This window comes from Rattus rattus, chromosome 3 (assembly GCF_011064425.1).
Source record: "Rattus rattus isolate New Zealand chromosome 3, Rrattus_CSIRO_v1, whole genome shotgun sequence".
NCBI classification, from domain to species: Eukaryota; Metazoa; Chordata; class Mammalia; order Rodentia; family Muridae; genus Rattus; species Rattus rattus.
In genome coordinates, this window is record NC_046156.1 from 115,968,305 (window position 1) to 115,987,468 (window position 19,164).

Sequence of the window (19,164 nt, forward strand, 5' to 3'; positions counted from 1 at the left end):
GTGTGTATGTGTACATGTTTGTGTGTGTGCACATGCATGCAAAGGCCAGAGGTCAATGTTACCTTCCTCAATTGCTCTCCACCTCATTCTTTTGAGACAAGGTATCTCACTAAAACTGAAGCTTACAGTTCAGCAAGGCTAGCTGGCCAGTAGGCCTAGGGATTCTCTGTCTCCTCTTTCCAGCACTGGGATTATGGGAGTCCACCATCCCATACAGCTTTTCCTTTGAGAGTGTTGGGGCTAGAACTCAGATCTTCATGCTTGTGTGGCAAGCACTTTACTGAGTAAGCCATCTCCCCAACCCCATGAATTTTTTCTTGTTGCTCAATTATTGGGTTCTCAGATGTGAACTTTGTAGATAGCAATGTTATGCCACAGTGTCACATGAAGTAAGCGCATGTGCATGTACACACACACACACACACACACACACACACACACAGATTGATTGATAGATAGATAGATTGATAGATAGATAGATAGATAGATAGATAGATAGATAGATAGATAGATATTTCCACAACCTGGATTTAACCTGTGACCCAAGACATTTCTTTTTCATCCAATGTTCCCCCAAAGAGGCTAAAATTGACCACCCTTACCTTGGGAGCCACCAATTGCTCCCATTGCTTGGAAGCAACCTCCTGTCATGGCTTCCTTCAGCCAGGTTCTTATCAAAGGCACCGTGGATCCTATGAACATTTTCATGGTTGTCTGTCATCCGAGTATAGATACAAATTCTTGTCACAGTCAACACATGCTTATACTCTGGTCACATGCCTCAGATGCATCCACTGACCTTCCATTATGGAGAATAAAGACACATTCGCTAACACACAGGGTTGGAGAGAGCCATGGCCACAGCTGCTCTGTTGAGAGGAAGTTCAGCCCTGGTCCAGCAGCTCTGCCAGCAGCTGGGAATTCAGATGTGTATTTCCAACACCTGGAATTTCCCTTTGGCTTTTATTGCTTGGTGCTCATTTGCAGAGTCTTGCACATATAATTTTAGCTCTCTGGTACCTGTCACAGTGACCAATGTAATTTCTCACCAACACCAGAATCCCAGACACCAAGAGTCACTTTAGCACACGCACACAGAGATGAAAAATTTTGCACTTAGATCAACATTGCTATATTATGATCAAAGTTTGAGTTTCAAAACACTGTGTACTGTAGTTCTTAGAATCAGAACTGGACCCTGCAGCCCTCAAAAGCCAGTCTCAGACACCTGTCTTCAACAGACAGATTGAACCATAAAGTAAACAACAACAACAAAACAAAAACAAAATACAGAAAAAGGACTATCCAGTGTGGCCACATTGAGAAGAGGAATCATGAGGTTCCCTGACTGTCTCAGGGTCATCTCAGGGACTCTAACAAAAGACTAAAGTTCAAATAGAGAGCCAGAGGTGTGCACAGCTGAGCAGTCCTACTCAGCTTCTGGCCCCACCATCATCATTCCACCATTGTCTAGGTGTGTCTCCCCCACAGACTGGTCTGACAAACTTTCAACGCTGGCTGAAATCTCTTCTTAGGAACAAGGTCTTCCTCTGCCTGCAGTACCCTAACCTTTTCTTTTCTTTCCCTGCATGAGACCCCTGTGGTAATTCTAATCCCTTGGAGACTATTGACTCACTAAACTGATAGCCAAAGGGAGGGGCAAGCATGTCTCTCTTTAGAATGCTCTCCCTTCTGTCAACACAGTTACAAGGATACATAAACTTATGTGGTGGGCTGAGGAATCAGCTGACCAAATAGGGTACTTGTTATAGAAGTAAGAGAATGGAAGTTCTGACCTTCATTCCCACATAAACACTTAAGGACTCTGCCTCAATGTGGAAGGAAAGCAATAACAAAGACACCTGACGTCAACCTCTGATCTCTGCATGCATGCATAATGCACACACACACACACAAACATCCACACTGCACACATGCAAAAAGATGGTGTATGTTTCTGCACATTATATCAGAAGTGAAACTTGGATTCCACAAACCATTACTGTTACCCACTTGTAATTTCTGTCTTTGAATCCTCAGCAGGAAAGTGACAAAGCCTACAGACATGGCTCTGAAACCTCTACCCAGTGTTTTCACGTTCTGTGATGCTATGATTCTGAGATTAAAAACAGCTACAATGAGTTAACATTGGAGGGCTGCCTGCCAGACATTTACCCCACCCCATTCACTTATATGTTTTTATGTTTCCTCATTTTAATAGCTACAGTGTATAGTTACATATGAAATTTAAAATGGCTCAGGATGTTAAAATATCTTTTATAAAAATAAAGCCGGCCCTCCTCTCGAGGTGTTGCAGGTGTGGCTGCTATGTCACATGTACACCAGTAGGTGGCAGAGAGGAGTGAGGTTATGTTTACACTCAATGTTCTGACCTATGAAGATCTAAATGATTAGTAGCCTAACAATCTCTGAAAAAATGTGAGCCTGAGATGATCACCAGTCTGGTGCCAGGCAGACATAGATGGGCTCCCAGCATGGGGAGCTAGCTGGACGGTCCATGGCCCTGCATCCATGAGTAGGGGTTTGTTACCAGCAAAGTCTAGGCGGCCATGTCTGATCTAGTCTAAGGGCTATGGGAACTCCCACTACTCCGTCACCTAGGTGTACTGGGAGAGCTGGCCCTGGAGGCATGCTATCAAGAAGATCTAACTGCCTTCTAGCCAGCTACAGAACTCTGGAGAGTAGGAAGGAGAGGAATGCCCCCCCACCTCATCTCCCTGTGCAGTGACTGGATGAGGAAGAGATACCTCATCCCTTACAATCTGAGAGGCCAGAGACCAGGCCCTGAGGTCATAAGAGCAGGAGAACTGGCCCTGCCCCTCACCACCTGCAGCACTTGGGAGAGCGGACCTTGTACCTCTCCTAGGAGGCACAGTAGTGCAGACCTTAGTGGCAGGGGCTCAGGTGAGACAGCCCTGAGGGTGTGAGTCTGGGAGAGCTGTCCCTACCTCTTGAGTGCCTTGCAGTGGTGTGGATGAGGGAGAGACGCCCCTGCCGCCTTGCTCCTTGCCACCTATATCAGGCAGGAGAGCTGACCCTGAGGTCATGAGAGCACAGTAACTGTCCCTGCCTCTCACCTGCTGCAGCACTCAGAAAAGTGGGCCCTTGCCTTGGCAGCATAGTAGAGCTGGCCCTGAGTGTGGGAGCTGTAGGTGAGCCAGGCCTGAAGGCATGGGCACAGGAAAGCTGGCCCGGCCTCTTGTCTGCTGGGCACAGGCCTAGTTGAGGGAAACACACTCTCTTCCACTTCCTTGTCCCTCATCATCCATGGCAAGCAGGGGAGTTGGTCCTGGAGTCATGAGAGTGGGAGTCTGACCCTGTCTCTCGACAGTAGCAACACTTGGGAGAGTGTGTTCTGCACCTTGCCTGGGCAGCAAGGTAAAGGTGATAAAACCCTGATTCCAAGAGTTGCTGGTGAGCCAACCCTGAGAGAGTGAGAGAGGGAAAGCCAGCAGGTTGAGCAGCTCAGATACCTCTCAACCCCAGATCCAGGGCTTTGAATTGGCTCACCCCAACATCTACCCCATCAATGAAGTGCTGGGGTACCTGAAGGGGCTACTACAGGATTTCCATTGCACAGAGCAACCATAGGATATCCGAGAGGAGTCCCAGTGAGATTCCAGTATTCCTGAGGCCTCGTACCAAACCAACGAGTTATTGCAATGAGGATTTGCAAGCAAAGAAGTGTGGACAAAAGGGTGTCCTGTGGGATACACTGTGACACAGTGCAGCTTCCACAGTGAGAATTTTTTTCTCTGTTGGAGAGGAGGTTGCAAGGGCAGAGGGCAGATACAAGGGCCAGGGGAGATGAGTGGGATTGGGGTGCATGATGTGAAATTTATAAAGAACCAATAAAAAGAGAAAAAAAACAGAGATGAGCAAATCTATTAAACATATAACATTCAATCTATAGAATGAAACAGAATCCAAAGCTGAATGGCTTTGCCCACTCAAGGCAAATTTCTCTAAACTTATGTCAGCTCAAGGCCTCACGTTGAGAAGAACACTGAGAATCGCAACTAGGAGCACATGGGGCCCACTTTGGCACATCTGGAAAAATCCCAAAGTCAAAATACATACTTCAGCAGGATCATTTCAAAAGTTCATAACCCAGAGGCACTGGCCCTCAAGCTGAGTGTCTCAGGAAGCAGCTGGACCCCCAGGAACCCCAACAAAGCTTCTGTCCTCCACGAGATCTTTCAAGAGGGGGGGAAACACAAACTGGCCACACAGCAGTAGGTATTTTTAAATATAGCTCAGATTTTACTCAAACAAAAACAACATCTGGGAAGCTGAGCTCATTCCATGGGGAATCAAGAGAGTTTTAAATTTTCTGATTCACAAAGTAACAGACTTATTCTTTTACTGAGAAACTTCAGAGATGGATCCTATTTACTGAGGACCATATCTGACCTAGGACAAGAAGAAAAACAAGTGTTGAAGTCCAGCCAGCTGCTAGACTCTTGAGTTTTCTGTTTGCAGGAGATAAAAGAGTAGCATCCACAGTCACATGTTCTACCTCAGCACTGGGAAGAGACTAGGAGATCATCTAGAACCTTCCACAAATTATGTTTAAGAAAAATAGATTCAATAATTTTTTATTTAATAACTTAAATGCCAGGTGTTTTAGAGTAGCTATTAGGACTAGAAAAGAATGCATTCCAACTTAAGGATGAAGAAATGAAATGGGGAGAATTAACAGGAACACAGAAGGAAACTAATAAAACTAAGGGCTAGAAAAGACAGCATCCACATACACAACAGGAGGGACATAGCAGAATTTAACCCAAAATGTATCAATATTATCTCAGGTACCAGTAACGGTATGGTTATTCAAAGAGAAAAATAAGCTAAATTACAAAGGCCAATACCTTATTATTGTTGTAAGTACAAAGAAAAGTACACAAAATTAAGATATTTTTATTGTTCTAGGGCTGGGGACATTCGCTGACGGGACACAGTGAGTGCAAGGAGGTGCTGGGGTCCAGGGTGGTCCAGACATCTTGACTTTAATAACTTATTCCTGCTTCTTGCAGCTGTGATGAAGAGAGATATGGTTTCCTGGATGAAGCAGCTAAGTTTCCTGTCAGCAAAGGGAAAATCCTGTGCGCGTTGTCTAGGAAATCTTTTGCTGTGGTCGGAGAGCCTGAGGTAAACAGTGACGATGGCAGATGAAGTGAGCAAAACAGCTCATAACTGGGCTGGGCCTCAACTAGCCTGATCAAGTCCGTACTGCTCTCTGCAAGCAGGCTCAACCTCGGTTTTCATTCATTTATGAATTAAGAATCCCACTATGTGGTATAAAGAGATTAAAAGGAAGTGAAGGATTTTCTGCCCTGAGTAGTTTTTAAAGTTTAGTCTGAGAGGAATGAGGACATTTGTGTATTCTAAAAATAGCGTCCAATGAACAGTTAGGGATGCAAGAGAGGGAGACACAGGTAAAGTGGGGGTGGTGCTTTGTGGAATTCTTAGGAGTATTAAACATCCCCAAAGCCCACAGACTAAAAGTGGGGACACCAACCTGTGACACTAGTGGGAGGTAGCAGAACCTTTAGGACTTGTGCCAGGGACCTCACTTGGGCACACTTTTGAGAGTTGCACTGGGATGTCAGGCCTGTTCTCTGTCCTTGCTGTCATGACCACAGAGAGAGCGGCCTTCTCCTCCAGGCCCATCTGCCATTGTGGAATGTCTGGCTAAAGGCCTCAAAGCCATGCATCCTCTGACTGACAATTCTGAAACCCATGAGCCTTGCCTCTTTTGGGAGTCATGAATACATCTTCCTAGGGACACAAAGCAGCTAATCCAGAGGCCAACTGGCCATGCTGGGTGAGGCTAAATGGACAGAGATGGGCAGAATCTAACAGACGAGGGCGCTGGGCTCAGCCTCACTTCACAGTGCTGTGGGGCACTTGCTCTGTTTAGATGATGCACCTGCAGGTCTGAATGGCCAGCACTTGTCCTGGGCTTGCTTCTGTTCCTGTGAGAAAACGCTCTGACAAAAAGCAACTTAGGGAAGAAAGGGTTTATACGAGCTTGTGGTTTCAGGGTACTGTCTACCATACGGGACAGTCAAGGCAGCCGGAGCTTAAACAGCTGGTCACATCACATCAGCATCAAGAGTGGAGAGAAATGATGCTCAACTCACCTTCTGTTGTCGTAAATAAATAAAAATAAAGTAAAAGTAAAAATGTATAAACGAAAACCGGGGTGGAATGTTTTCCCTCAGGGTGTTTTTCCCTGCTAGGGTTCCACACCTCGCTTCCCCAGATATCTTCTGGATATCTTGGCAGAAACACAACCCAGCCACACACTTTCTTATACTGAGACTCTTACACAAAAGAGCATACAACTGGTGTTTTTACCCTGCTAGGGTTCCACACCTCAGTGCCCCAGATATCTGCTGGATATCTTGGCATAAACTCAGCCCAGCCACACTTACTTAAATTGAGACTCTTTCTTAAAAAAAACACACTCATTTAGCATTAAAGCAATCCAGCGTCTAGATTTGCAGATCCCATTACACTGTCCTAATCCCAGTTCCCAAATTACTCATCCCTGCACCTTTTATTTACCAAGTCTCCAGCTTCTTCTCCCCCCTGGTACCTCTACCTCCTCTCAGTTCCCCATCGTCTCTCCAACTCCCCTCTCTTCTTCCTCCTGGCTCCCTTCTCTAACCCCTCCTCCCTCAACTGTCAATCCTCACCCCCCCCTCCTCAGGTTCCACTCGCTCAACTGTCTCCAACTGTCAACTGTCAACCTAACCTCTGAATCTAATCCCCCTCTCACTCCCAACTCCTACCTCTGCCCAAATCTCACGCTCTTGCCTTTATTTAACAAATTCAGAGAAAACCCCAAGGCAAACCACAACATTTCCCCCTTTTGTCCAGTTAAAAAACTTTTTCCTATACATAGGTGAACTAAGCATCATTATTACCATTCTGCAATTTATAAAACCAACAATATGCTGATCACCCAGTCCACCAACTCTGTTCACCAACCATGTTATCCACACCACATCTTGGCAAGGCAAACCACAACATTTCCCCCTTTTTGTCCAGTTAAAAAACTTTTTCCTATACAACCTTCTCCCGGACTCCAACCTAGGGAGCCACCCCCAGTGTGCTAGGACTCCTCATATCAATTAACCTAAGACACAACAGCAGGCCAACCTGATCTAGACGAACCAACTGACCTAGCCATAAAATTATCACACAGTCCCCTAAAAACTGACCTCAGCAGGCCCAATTCTGATCAACTTCTCCAAATGCCCCTCGTCTGGTTCTCTCTTGATTGAGTACGTCCTGGTCCTAACCCTCATCAAATTGTATTTCAATGACATCAGGGCCCCAGTGTCTGACCTCCAAGTGTACTGTAATATCCTCGAGGTGCAGATTGGTACATAGTTTATTTCTCATAAAATAGAGAATTGAAACTTATGGTAGCAACGAGTCTACTCTTGATAGCTTCTAACTAGACTGAGAAGAGGGGAAAATAAAGACAGTTAACATCCTAGTTGAGACCCAGCTTGCTGTGATTCAGATTATGGGGGCCATGCTTCCTGGGGGTCTCCTTCCCACATCTCTGAGCCTTGCTTTATAAACATGGAGACAAGCCCAGGGCCCCACAGGGTGGTGGCGAGGATTCACTGAGCTGACAGTTCTCAGGTACTTTGCTCACAGTTCCATCGAGGAGGCTATGCAAGTGAGTTAAGAAAACAATCACAAGCCCTACGGAAACTATAGACCTCCTTCCAGAGGCATTTTTGATTTTAGAGATTAGTGGAAGTTTTTAGCACGAACCTGCGTCCCACAACAACTTGTTGGAATCCAGGAGGGCTTCCAGGGCATGGAAGAAGAAAGGCGCCCCTCCTCGTGTGTGGGTCAGCCACGCAGGTGGGCTGGACCATCCTTGCTTCACAACTCTGGCTCACCCCGGGGGACACTTGTTGGTGTCAGTTAAAACCCTGGGGCAGTAGAAGACCTGAATATTTTCCCTCTGCTGTCCCCAAATCTCTATAAGAAAAGGACAGCAGAACAGAAGACACACCTCGGCCAGCTTGGATGGCTGTGGTGCTCATGGATCTGTTGTCATGGCTGTCTTCAGTTTAGCAGTCAAACGTCTTGAGGAGCAGCCTCTTCCATGTCCCCTGAGGTGTGCCCGAGGCTGCTCCCAGCTATCAACATCTGCACTCCGTCCCTGGAGGGTAGTTGCTGAAAGGTGACTAATTTCTCAGCGGGCACAGTTTCTCTCTCTCTCTCTCTCTCTCTCTCTCTCTCTCTCTCTCTCTCTCTCTCTCTCTCTGTGTGTGTGTGTGTATGTGTGTGTCTGTGCGTCTGAGTGTCTGTGTGATATGCATCATGTCTCCTGCATCTGGAACTGCAGGAAGTCATGAACCAAGGGTCAGTCCTGGAAGAGCATCAAGCACAGTCAGCACTGCTTCTGCTCCTTAGTTAATTCTGTCTGTCTTCACATGTGTGTGTGCGTGTGGATACCAGAGCTTGCTATGGGATATCTTCCTCAGTTGCTTCCCAATCATGGTTTATGCCAGAAAGTCTGTCATTGAGCCTGGAACTCAACATTTTTGGAAGACTGCCTGACCATTGAGTCCTGGAGATCCACCTAGCTCTGAGATTTAAAGCATACATTCATGTTTATTTTTAACATGAGTTCTGAATTTTGAACTCTGTTCTTCATGTCTGCAGGGTAACACTCTTCTAACTGAGCCATCTTCCCAGACCCCAGCAGGGAATGTTTTCTCGTCTTAGTCATAAAGGCTTCTCTAGGCCCATCATGAGCAGGCACTAGATTGCTGTTCTATTCAGACACAAAGAGCCAGGGTGTGCAGCTTTGAAACTAACGTGACATTGCTAATGGATGGTGAGACTAGAAGAAGTTCCCTCCCAGATCCAGCCATAACGTAACGTGTAACACACACTCGGGAGCGAGACACGGAGAGGTCTCTGAAGTGTAATGAGCAACCTCAGAGGCCAGTCACAGGTTTAGCAACTGGTGTGCTTCCATTGTCTTTTAGAAAGACCCAAAGTTTCGAAACTTGCCAGAATCTCACAGATGCTCACAAAATCCATTGTTTTTTAGACTAACGAGGTTCCGATACACTTGATAGTTTGGGTAAATATCAGTTGTCTAGACTTATTTCCCAACATCCTTCCTTCCAGGGCCCACTATGTTGATGACGGCTGCCATCACAGTGCTTGGTGCCTGCCATCTGTAACCAGGGAGATTGGAAGTAGTGGGCTGTAGGATTTATCAGGGAGGGAAGTTGCTGGGTCTTCCTTGCCCTACCCCCTGTCCACTACTGAAGCTCAGTTCTACAGGCCTTCAGAAGACGTGGGAGGACACCTGTTTGTAGCAATCACCCTGGTAGGAAGAGCGCGTCTGATTTTAGTTGGAAAGATGTTTGTGTAAAGGAAAAGCCCCCGGGAGAACAGTGTATGTCAGCGTCATTACACAGAAGTGATGAGAGTTGGCCTCTGCAGACTAATATGCTCACATAGCTTGCTTTCCATAGTAAACCCCATCACAAGAAAGAAAAAAGAAAAAGAAAAAAGAGGAATAAAAAAGCTTAGGGAAAGGTGGAGGCACTGGCTGTGGTTTTCGGCCCCACTAATTCAGCGTCATGGCCCCTTTGCTGTCCTGGGATCCATCAGGTGGGCCAGGTCTTCACCGTTTGTTCTCAGCTTCGCCATTTGTCCTCAGCTTCGCTTGGTTGTACCTTTCATAAGTGATAGTTCCTCTCACCACATGGAGCAGTCTTTTCTGGGAGAAGGAATAACTCACGGATCTTCCCCTCGCTGGCCCTAAGAAACCATTTCTCTGTGATCCCTCGGACCCAGGACCAGCCGTTGCAGCTCTGTAAAAGAGGGCGCTACACACGTCCGTAGCAGTGTCAGAGCAGGAGAGGCTGCAAGCGCTGCCCTGATGTTGAGGGATCCCATCTTGACCCCCTGTGTCTTCCTCTTTCTCTTATTACTTTTAACTGGAGCACACTGCTTACATATGGGAATAAAGTACACAACTGGATGTTTGGTGCAGATTGCCTGAGTTAAGTGTAAACTTCTAAAAAAAAGGGGGGGGGTTTCTTACAAATGAGTTGTCAGGGTAGGTGAAGAAGAAGAAGCAGCTGAGCTCTGTGGTCTCATACTGTTTTCTTCCCAGGGCACACTTTGTCCTGCACACAGTAGGCATTCATTCTAAGTTTCCCTGTACTGCCGAAAACCCCTTAAAATTCTCCCAAAGTAACCACACCCTGCCTCTACTCTGAAGTCACAGAATTCATTAGACTGATCCCATCCAAACTCAAAGGTGACTTCTAAAAGCACTGTATCTTCCTAGTAAAAAAAAAGATTGGTCAGGACACCACTCTCCAGTCTCTACATAGAGCACAACAACAACAACAACAACAACACACAACAGACGAAATCAGAATTCTGCTGTTAGGATAGCAGAATAAAATCACTGAGTGTAGAGGTGGGGGGTTGAGTTAGAGCCTCAGTACCTTGGGCCCTCCGCATCTAAAGCTAACAGGATTTGGAGCTCTCACCCAAGGCACCCCAGTATATGACCGCACCCCAATGTTCTAGACTAAAAACAGGCATTCCCAAAACAAGTCAGACCCATTCAAACTGGTAGGATGAAATTCCAGCTTGAGCTATGGAGAAAACAGAGACTGCTTTCCCGAGGCTTGTGGTGACCTTATAGGAAGTCATTTATGTCACAGGAGGAAGGAGACATACCCCAGAATGCTCCATTTATATGACCTAATAAATGTCAGTTTGCGCTTAAGCCCCTTCTGTGATGTTCAGTGACAGCTGAGAAACTTCTGTGTTCCTCAGATTTCCGCTGAAATATCTGTTCAGTCTTTGTTGCCCTAATGACACTCCTGAGAATAGAAGGCACACAAGGGGTCAAGGCTACACACCCAGCAAGTGCGTGGCCCACAGCAGGAGACCCTCCACCACCACACAAGCTTGTCAGCATGGATTTCAGAAGACATGATTTTTAAAATCGTGACAAAAACAGGCTTGGAATTCATCTTCTTGTATTCCTTAGGTGTCAGAAGAGCTCTTTCTTTTCGTCATTCACTGCTGCACACATCAGAGTCAAATGCACCTAAAGAGCAGGCAGTGCAGGAATCCCACTTTTTAATGCTGCTCTCTGCTAATTATTCCTTAGACAAAACCAATAAGAGCGGAAAGCAGGTTGGATACATTTGGTTTTTCAGATTTCCCTCAGCAAATCACTATTATTGATCCAAAGTTACCGTTAGGCTTTCTCTGGCAATGTTAAAGTCTCTTAAGGTGGAAGTTAAGATCATTCAGAATTAACTTTCCTCTCTAAATGATAAATTGAAGTACAAAGGAGAACTTGAGAGCTGGGGTGAGTGGCAGGATCCAAAGTGCTTTGGACAAAGCTGGATTTGAAGTGATCTGTTTGGGAGGGTTTAGAGCAGACCATGGAGAAAGATAAAAGATGAGAACTATTTCCACATCTCTATGCAGCCCATGAATGGAGCCCCGAGACTCTGTGGGTTCCCTGCTCTTCCTCAGGGTGGTCCCCATTGCAAAACTGTTTAAGCCCAGGGGCTTCAGCTCTTTAGTAAAGGGCTTGAATCCCCAGCTGGGTTAGTTAAGGAGTGAGTCTCAGCGTTAATAACAAAGAAACCACAAGCGAGGCCTTCACTACTCAGCTTCCTACAGAGAATGCCATGGCCCCCGGGACAGGCAGTAGAGGGCTCCAGCTCATAATATCTTCCATATTAAGTTAGCTTAAAGCTTTCTGGATGCGTCTTTTAAACTCTGTTGACCTCAATCTACACATGCCAGGAGCCAGAGTGTGTCTTCCAATCTCTTTTTCCCACAACCATGATACTATCTCATTGGTATCCGTGAAGGCTGTACCATTCGTTATTAATAGTGAGGTGGGACGTTGACGAGGCCCAGATCTGAGTTTTGTTTAAAGGTATGTGTCTATATCCTACCTCTCCAAACACTACATGTTAGCCTTCTATCTAAGCTCTGCCACACAGTTATCTGGCAACAGCCAGGTGCGCCTGACTCACTATAAAAGGGGCTGCTTGCCCCCTTCTTGCTCTCTTCCTCCTCTCTTGCCTTCCTGCCCCTACTCTCTCCCAATTCCCTTTCCCCCTCCCTCTCCATGGGCTCATGGCTGGCCTCTACTTCTCTACTTCTGCTCCTCTTCTCTCTCTCTCTCTCTCTCTCTCTCTCTCTCTCTCTCTCTCTCTCCTCCCTCCTCTCCCTCCCCTCCCCCCCCCCCTGCCTTTCTTTGTCCCTACTACCCTCTTAACTCCCCTCCCCATGGCCTGAATACACTCTATTCTATACTATACCATCCTATGGCTGGTCCCTCAGGGGGAAGGGATGCGTCAACATGGGCCCACGGAGGCACCCCTTCCCCCACACCTCACCACCCCTCCATAGAACATATCCCCCCCTTCATCTTTTTATATCACATGCTTTCACAGGTGTTAAGCAGGCGTGAGGTCAGAGAAGAAAAATATTAGGTTTTCCTAGTTTAAACTCACAGGCGACCAATTACGACGTTTATCCTAGATTTCTATTTGTCTTACGTTTTTTTGTGAATGGTGTTTTGCCTTCAAGAATCTATACGCACCCCACACATGCAGTGCCCACAGAGGCCAGAAGAGAGTGGCAGATCCTCTGGAATTAGAGTGTCAAGTGCTTACTGTGAGCTCTAAGAGCTGAGGTGCCTATCAACATAACAAGGCAGACATCCATCCCTTCCCCAGATACTCTTTCCTACATAACTCAGCCATTTTGGCCCCATGCTCTCTTATCTTCTTGGTTCTTCTCCATCTATTGGCTCCTCTTGATTCCCATCCCTTGGTTCTTCTCTCTCTGGTCTACCCCCATTGCTTGCCCCTCTGTCTGGCTCTCCCTGCAACCTTCCCTATCCCCTGTCTATTGTGCTGGCCATGTTCAGTCTGAATTCTTTCCAGATGCCTCTGATGGAACTCTCCCTTATTTTGGCAATAAAAACCTTCTCCTCAGCTATACGTAGGGTCGGTCTTGTCCTCCTTTGCACTCACTTGTGAGTCTAACTGTGGGTGCTTGGAGCAAAACCTAGGCTACAAGTGCCCTTAACCTCTGACCTACTTTCCCAAACCACTAATTATAAATTTAATGTGGAATTTATTTTCCTAATTCTGATGAAATATCTCCCAGTTTTTTTTTTACTAAAGTAGTATGTATGCTAGGAAATTAATACTTCAAACCAGTCACTAAAACCCAGGGTTAGGAATTGCATAATATCCAGATTATAATTCTAGTAAGATTGCTATAATTAAGTTGAAATGTTAAATAATATGGCCGGAAGAAAGAACTGGGCACAACAGCCCGGTTTCTCTGACGGGGTTTAACATGCACACACATGTTTTCATGGGTTTACAGGAGGTCCCTGGGCATTCAGAAGTAAGTCTTTGGTCTGTGTTTCCTGGGTGGTAATGGATAGGCAATGGTGTCTCTGTATCTGCTCTCATAACACCGTGAAATGCTACTTGCTAAATGGCAAGACACAGCCTGACAAAACAGTTTCACCCAGTATGGAGTGTGAGCACAGCATAGCCTGGTCTCCAGGCCACACATTTAGGAGTCTGAAACAAGATATTTCTAACCTCACAATTCTACAGTATGGAAGTCTGACAAGGGGAACATGGCACTAAGGTCAGGTTGTCAAGAAGGCTGGGTGTCGGGGTTGGGGATTTAGCTCAGTGGTAGAGCCCTTGCCTAGCAAGCACAAGGCCCTGAGTTCGGTCCTCAGCTCTGGAAAAAAAAAAAAAAAGAAGGCTGGGTGTCTTCCTGGGGCTTTGCCATATCCAACACCTAGAGGCCACCTGTCCACCATAGCACAGGGTCCCTTCATCCTTCCAAGTCAGAGCATGCCATGCCTCTGAACCTCTCCTGCATACACACCTAAGTACAGCTGGAAATGCTCTCTGATTAAGGCCTTGCAAGATTGAAACAGTGCATGCAAGTAGCCCAAAACCATCTCCCAGCTCCGGCCCTCAACTTCAACAGTGCTTAACCTCCTCACACAAGCCAAGTCTGTGTGGCTTCCTTCTCCCACGGAAGGTAACACAGAGGTTCTGGAGGGGACAGCATTATACGTTAGAGGGTAAGGAAGGTAATGATCTGCCCATACTCTTATTTCCTTAAACTTCCTAATGTATCGCTTATTACATTCTCAAGATATGAAAGCAATACGTTCTCCAAACAGGCAATGCCAAGTGTCCTCAATGCTATAATTCCAGTTCCAGGATTTATGGGTGTGTTAGCCATGTGAGAAATGAATTATGTCGAGGTTACTCAAGGCAATTGTTTTTAGATCGAAGGAGTGGCAAGAACATATGCATGCAATAATTTTGAGACCATGAAATAAATGTACCTGCTGCAAAATAGAACCCCATGCATTCATTTTAAAAGAATGAAGAAAATGTTATATGCTTGCAAGCAAAAGCAACAAACTACAGAGTCAAAGGTTATAAAGCCTTTCTTATTGTTGTTGTAATTTATATTATCATCATCATCATTATTGTTGTTGTTGTTGTTGTTGTTATTGTTGTTGTTATAAACATGGCACAGGGGAATTGGGAATGCACACTCAATGTATTCATGTCATATTTCACAAAATGTTTGCTACCTCTGCAGGGTACACAGGAAACCAGCACTGGCAGCTTCTAGAAGGAGAAACCAGAACCAACGCCAGACAAAGAGAGGGACTATGGCATGTTAGAGTTTGTTCTGTCTGGGTGTATTGCTTATTTTAGAAGATACTAATGTATTTTAAAGTCTAAATATTCAGTTTAGTGTTTATAACAGAATCTATCAACTACTAAAATGTCCATATTGCCAAATATGTAACTAGCTATGTGTAAGGGTCAGACTGACTGTGTATTGTCGATGTGAGCACAGCCATGTCATAGACCCCAGTGCCGGAGACCTATGAGAAGGGCAAAGCCTTTCCTGAATCAGGCCCAAGGAACCAACAAAGCCTTCCTTTGTTTCAAGTGTGTTTGCCACTGATGGACCAATGTATGGGAAAATCTAGTAAGCATAGCCTCCTCCCAGGTGACTGCAGCCTGAGATCACTCTCCTACAGAGACCTCTCACTGGGACCAGCCAAGGCCTCCTTGGTGAGCTGCATATCATGAACCTCCTTGAGTCAAATGGACAAGATAAACCTGACTTTCCAGGTTTCCTAGTTTCCTGGTGCCCTCTGCCTGAGGGAGCAACACCCACCCAAGCCCAGTCTTCCTTCACGAAATCCATTCCCTCATTAGTCTGGTCAGGTCACTCTCTGAAGCCATGTAGAACCTTGACAATTTCAAAAAGGATATGCTAGCGTATTATACTACCATGAAATGTGAGGTGAAATATAAAAACTCCGAGAAGCAATATTAAATTCAAACAATTAGAACTCAAGGTCAATATCCACAATCAAGAATAAAAGTTATTTCCAGATTTTAAAACATGTGGCTGTCATGACTGGAGAGATGGCTCAGCAGTTGAGCTCACTGGCTGTTCCCCCACACGCCTTGGGTTCATTCCTAGTAGCACATGACGCTTCACAACTCTGTGATTTCGGTTCCGGGAGATTCGATGCCCACTTTCTGCCTCCATGAGCACCAGGCATGTGAGCAGTGTACGACATACATTCAGGCAGTACAGTTGTACTATAAAACAACAATGTATACACTTGGATGTAAAATTAAAATAGTCGATCTTTTAAAAAGATGTAATTCTCAAAAAGGCTGTGAAATGGAAGCGATATATCAGGCGAGAGATGTTTCCATGTGTCCAGAGGCAGCATAGCTGAGCGTTCTGAGGTTCTGGGCAGAGAATGTTCTTCGTGTGTCTTCATGAGTCACATGTCTTTATCCACAAGATAAAAAAGGTTTGAAAATGATCTGACTGATTTGCCACACATAGGCTACCATTCAGCAGAGTCAACTCATAAATATACTTAGAAATTTTTAATACATAGATGAGGTTTGTTATACATATATACATTTTAAAGAATGCTTTTGTTTGCTAAATGTAGAGGAAGGACCATAGACTGTTTCCTCCACATACTGTATCAAATACTGAGAATGCTTTGTTTTGTACTCTCTGCAGAGGGTGGCATGCACTGAGGTCTCGGGTTTGCTCACCACCTCTTACTTGATCTTGCATTTTGTAAGAACATATTCTTGGCCTTTTGACTAAGATCAAATGTAATCCTGTAAGACAGTTTTATATATATATATATATATATATATATGTGTGTGTGTGTGTGTGTGTGTGTGTGTGTGTGTGTGTGTGTGTAAAATGAATTATTTCTAATACTAATGTAACCAGTGAATTAATCCCTTCCTCTCACACTCATTCCCCTGACTGGTTTCTGCCCTATCCTCTCTTTTTCCCAGTCAATGGGGGAATCAATCTTTATTGACAAGGCAGGGAAAAATGGTAAGTTTACACAAACTTGAGACAGGAGATCATAGCCATAGTATTACAATGCCATGTCCGGCTTGAAACAAGACATGAGAGCAGAGAAATAAGCATTTGAATAATACAAGGATAACCTTTACACAATGTCCAAAAACATTGTCCTACACATATATCCCTCGGAGAGGGAAGAGGGAAGCTGCATAGGTCATGTAAGTTCAAGTCACCCATGAACAAGCATGTCATGATTTTAAGCATGAGTGCACTAAGGGTAGAATGAAGGTTGCCCATGAGCAAGCAGGCTGTACCATTAAGCTTTCACTAAGGACGTGAGCTGGGACCGTGTTGTGGCACAGACTGAGAGCGAGGACAAACGTCATCTTGGGTAAGAGATGGGGATCTTCATATCACATTGGAGAAAACAAACCTAGACTATGAAGATGGTCTAGAAGATGACTGACAGGGCCTGACTGGTCACAGACACAATTCCACAGGGTAGGAGAACGTGAATGGACCTCTGGAGTGAGGACGCATGTCTTTAACAGAGGTAGGCCGAAGGCAGAGGTTGAAACAGAGAATTCTGATGAGTTGGAGGCCAACCCAGTATAAGACTATTTCAAAAATAAATAAATAATGAAGATTAATATTCAATTGTAAAAATTTTAAATCAATAATAAGCAGAAAAATAGCACCACATAATAAGAAAAGAATTGGCAAGCACACACCACATACCCCCCATACACACATATACCCAACCACACACACACACACACACACACACACACACACACATATACACACACAGAAAGATACACACAGACACACACAGACACACACAGGCACACCTGTACAAACACACACAAACACACATACACACTTAGAGACACATAGAGACAAACAAACATGAAGAGACACACAGACACACAGAAACATTCAGACACAAAAACATAGACACAGATAGACACACAAACACACACACACACACGCATGTACACACACACACACACACACTAGACTTTTACTCTGCTTTAAAAAATGAAATTTACAGGACAGTGCATGGCGCTGGAAAACATTATGTTAACCAAGGTAACCCAGGCTAAGAAAAGCAAGTACTACATGCTGTCTCTCCTAGGCAGATCCTAGCCTTTAACTATGAGGTGTGCACACCTAGGTGCAAGAAAATATGGGGAAAAGAAAACTAGGCCAGAAAACTAGGATCCCAGAAGACTGAAACAGAAGAGGCTTTGTGGGGGAGGGGGACACAGCAGAACATGAAGGAAGGGTACTGTACTAGAAAGTGCAGGGAGCAAAGAGAGGTCACAAAGATGAGGGGGGGATGGAGGGGGAACAGCAACTAAAATGAAATATTGAACAAAACCCCATAGGAAAATTTAAGAAAACCAAAAGTAACAACACCGAAGACTGATACATGGAAAAGTTATCCCACTTCTGCTGCCAGACAAAAGTAGTCCAACCACTTTGGAAATCCGTATGGAGGCTTCTCATAAAGCTAAAACTGAAACTCTGAGTGAACCCCCTATACCACGTAAAGGTTGCTTACCTGGAGGTCTCTGAGTCCATATGAAGCCGTGGATGCTTCCAACAGATGAGAAGAGAGAACATCGCAACCCCAGGGTAGAATGGGAAGCCTCAACTTGATGGGACTTTTAAAGGATTTTTGCCACCAACAATTGGTGCTTCCTATTGTGTAAATAACAGCAAGTCTCCATCCTTTGTCCCCAGCAGGAGATGTCTGTTTCTCTGGAACATTCCCCGCTTCTCTTTGCACCTCATGGGCCTGTGTATACCTACACAGAACAGCAGAAGTCGAGCCATGCACTTTTACTCCCATCCAATCAACGATTACAAAAGCAGAGACCCTGCTATAAAAAGGGCGCAGGACACCATTGAACCATAGACAAGGGGAGGGAACCAACCCATAGGGCATACTCTAAACCTAAATGAAATCCCAGGCCCCCTTCAAGTGGGCAGTCCCCCAGTTCTGAGATCCTTCTGTACCCAAAATGTCTGGAATCCATAACAAAAAATGTCCTTTGCCCTCAGCCATTCTTTCTTCTTTTAACTCTTTAACAGAAAAAGAACCCACGCAAAAGCCACCACCAAGTATATCACAAAAGTACATAGAGTCTATGTCTGCTGTTCACAAGGTTAAGGATGTGGAAACAAATTGTTTCTCTCTGATTCAGTTCCTGGGTCAAGAGCCAAAGGAAAGACTTTGGACACTCTGGACTCCCGTAGTTTCCATCTGAGATTTCAAACAAAACTTCTGTCAAATTTCTTTCCTCCCTCTTCATTTCTACTCTGAGCAATGGAGGAGGGGAAAACACAGATTAAACATCGGGAAGACAAAATGTTTAGAAGTCTCCCCACCTCCCATCATGCATGTCCCAACTATACATAAGATGGTGGAGAAAAACTGACCAGGGGACAAAGTCACTGGTGCCTTTGAATTGGCCTTGGAACACGTGAGCTTGACAATCCAGACTTGGCAGCTCAGTCGTTTTATTAAGTAAATGTCATCGACCTCTTTGTGTCCAGTCCCAGTGAGGTTAGGGGGCTAGAGGTGCTGTGTCGTGTGAAAAGTAATCTAATAATCGCCATTGCTATCTCGGATAAAATCCTGGTACGCTTTCATGT

General features: G+C 45.1%; 1 non-coding gene across 1 annotated transcript; it reads left to right on the top strand.

Annotated features, from left to right (window-relative positions):
• Positions 1–2,295: 2,295 nt before the first annotated feature.
• Positions 2,296–2,427, top strand: LOC116897556. Its single transcript, XR_004387569.1, has one exon. It is a non-coding gene; the product is annotated as a small nucleolar RNA SNORA17 (small nucleolar RNA).
• The last annotated feature ends 16,737 nt before the right edge of the window (positions 2,428–19,164 follow it).